General features: G+C 79.3%; 1 non-coding gene across 1 annotated transcript; it reads left to right on the plus strand.

The window, feature by feature from the left end:
- Window positions 1-2,031: 2,031 nt before the first annotated feature.
- LOC142359192 (5.8S ribosomal RNA) lies at window positions 2,032-2,184 on the plus strand. The gene has a single exon (XR_012762167.1). It is a non-coding gene; the product is annotated as a 5.8S ribosomal RNA (ribosomal RNA).
- The last annotated feature ends 316 nt before the right edge of the window (window positions 2,185-2,500 follow it).

Raw genomic sequence — 2,500 nt, forward strand, 5'->3', positions numbered from 1 at the left:
AAGAGGGGGGGATGCCGGCGGGGCAACGCGGCGAGCGCGGCCGGCAGAGCACCGGCCTGCTCGGCGGGCCGGGGGGCGAGCGTCGAGCGACGGCGGCGGCACCGGGGGCCGCAAGCGCGACAGCCGAGGGGTGTCGCCGTCTTCGGGGGGCGGCAGCTCCTGGGGGGGGGGGGTGGGGCGGCGCCGGCGGCGGCGCCGTCTACCCCCCCGCGCGCGGGACAGGGCTGTCTCCGGGCGTTCCGGGCCGTGGCGCGGGTGTGCGCACGGCGTTTCGGGCGGCGCGGCGGCCGGACCCGCGAACCTCCCCTCCGACCCGGCACGGCTGCCTCTCGAAGAGGGAGCCGTGGCGGGAAGGGGGGGGCGCGAGCACGGTCTCGGCCGCTGGCGCCGCCCGGGGCGGGCGAGGCCCCCCCCCGGCCGGGTCGCGTCCCGCGCGAGCGGGCGGCCCGAGCCACGTCTCTCCCCCCGGGCGCAGCGCCGGGCTATCGAGGGAAACCCCGGGCCCCGGGGCTAAGGAGGACGAGGTGGTGGCGGCGGATGCCGGGCGCGCCCCCGCGGGCGGACGCTCCCCCGAGGGCGGCAGCCGGGGGAGGCACCCCCGCGGGGCCATGCAGGTCGTTTCCCTCACCCCAGGGCCAGGTACCTAGCGTCCGCGCTTCGGCGGCCCTCCCTCGGCCGAGTCCGGGGGTCAAAGGCCAAAGGAGCCGGGCGGCGGTTTAAAGACTCGAGCGGCACGGCGCGAGCCGCGGGGGGGGCGTCCGCCCCCGCGGGCCGCCGTGCCGGAGAAGGGGGGGCGTCTCGCTGCCCCAACCTGCCCCCCCTCTCCGCGGGCCGGTCTCGGCGGAGAGACCGCGGCGCGGGTCGGCCGCGGCCGACCTGCCCGCCCTCGCAAACGGGGCCACCCGCCGGCCGGAGCGCGGGCTCCGCGCCGGGGGAAAGAAAGGCGCGGCGAGCCCCCGCGGGGGGGGGCGGCCGCCGGGGGGCCGCCCCGCGCCTTTGGACGCTCGCGCTGCGGCCGCGCTCGGGGCGCGCCGCGCTCCCCTCTCCCGCTCCTCGCCCCGCCCTCGGCGCCCAGGGAAAGAAAGGGGGGGGCGAGCCACACCCCCCCAGGCCGAGCGGCGGCGGCGCCGCTCGGCGTGCCGGTCGGTGCCGGTCGTCCGTCGGGTCGTCCGGGAGGGTTCCCCGGCCGCATCCGCTGGCGGCCGTCCCGTCCCGCGTTTCCCCGCCCGTCGCTTCCGTCTCGAGGGCGGGCGCGCGGCGCGGGGGCGTCCCGCTCCGGGTCTTCGCGTGGAAACGGGGAGAGTGGGAGCCGCCCCCCGCGCTCAGCGCCGTCCGCCTTTCCGCTGGGGCCGTGCCGGCGGCCCCAGGGGGCCGAGGCGAGAAGCGGCTGCGGCGGCGGTTTTCGCGGCGGCGGTGGCGGCCGCCGCCGCCGGGCGGGGTGGCCGGGTTCGCCCATCCGGCGCGGGCCGGTGGGCAGCCGCGCGTCGCCGGCTCGCGCTCCAGTGGCCGGCCGCGCTTCCTCCGGCGTCGGTGGAAGGCGGCGTCGGCGCCGAGGTTCGCCGGCGGGGCGAGAGGCGACCGTGGTGGGCGGAGCCGGCTCGTCGCAGCGCGGGCGCAGCCGGGCGTCCGGCTCCCGAGCGAAGGCGGGCAGGCGTCGCGGCCGGGCGTGCCGTAGCCTCCGGGGGGAGGCCGGTCCGAGCCCGGGCGCCTGGGCCGCCCCCGAAGCGCGCCAAGGGTGTGTGTGTTGCGTACGTTTCCCCAGGGTCGGTCGGGAGCGCGGGCTCCCCCGCCCTTTGGCCGCTCGGGGTTTTCCGTTGTTTTCCGTTTCCCCTGTGCTCGTACGGTCAAGCCGAGGCGAGGGCCTCTCCGTCGCGCCGCGTCGCGCCGCCGCGCCGCGCCCCCTCCGCGCGTGCGGAGGGGGGTGGGCGGCGGCGGGGCCGGCGGTCGGTCCGGCCGTCCTCAGAGAAGGGGCCGCTCTCGGCGAGCGGTCCCGGCCCCTCCGCGCGCGCGGGGCGGTGCCGAAACCGAGACAACTCTTAGCGGTGGATCACTCGGCTCGTGCGTCGATGAAGAACGCAGCTAGCTGCGAGAATTAATGTGAATTGCAGGACACATTGATCATCGACACTTCGAACGCACTCGCGGCCCCGGGTTCCTCCCGGGGCTACGCCTGTCTGAGCGTCGCTTTACGATCAATCGCCGTCTGCGCCGCCGAGCCCCCCCGCCCCAGCGCGGGGGGGGGGGGCCGGCGGGCCAGCAGCGGCGCGGCTGGGGTGCCTCGCAGGGCCGCGCGCGCGAGCGCGCGGGCCTTCGTCCCCCTAAATGGAGACTCGGGGAGCGCTCCGAAGCTCCCCGCTCCCGGAGAGCGCCTGCTGGACGGAGCTCGTCCCCGCCGGGCTATCGGCGGTGGGTTTGGGGAAGAGAGAGCGAGAGCGAGCTTCGGGGGAGGGAGGCGCGGGGCGGCGATGGCGCGGGCCTCGCCGCCGGCCTCCCGCGCGGG

Source organism: Opisthocomus hoazin, unplaced genomic scaffold (genome assembly GCF_030867145.1).
Source record: "Opisthocomus hoazin isolate bOpiHoa1 unplaced genomic scaffold, bOpiHoa1.hap1 HAP1_SCAFFOLD_124, whole genome shotgun sequence".
Lineage (NCBI taxonomy): Eukaryota > Metazoa > Chordata > Aves > Opisthocomiformes > Opisthocomidae > Opisthocomus > Opisthocomus hoazin.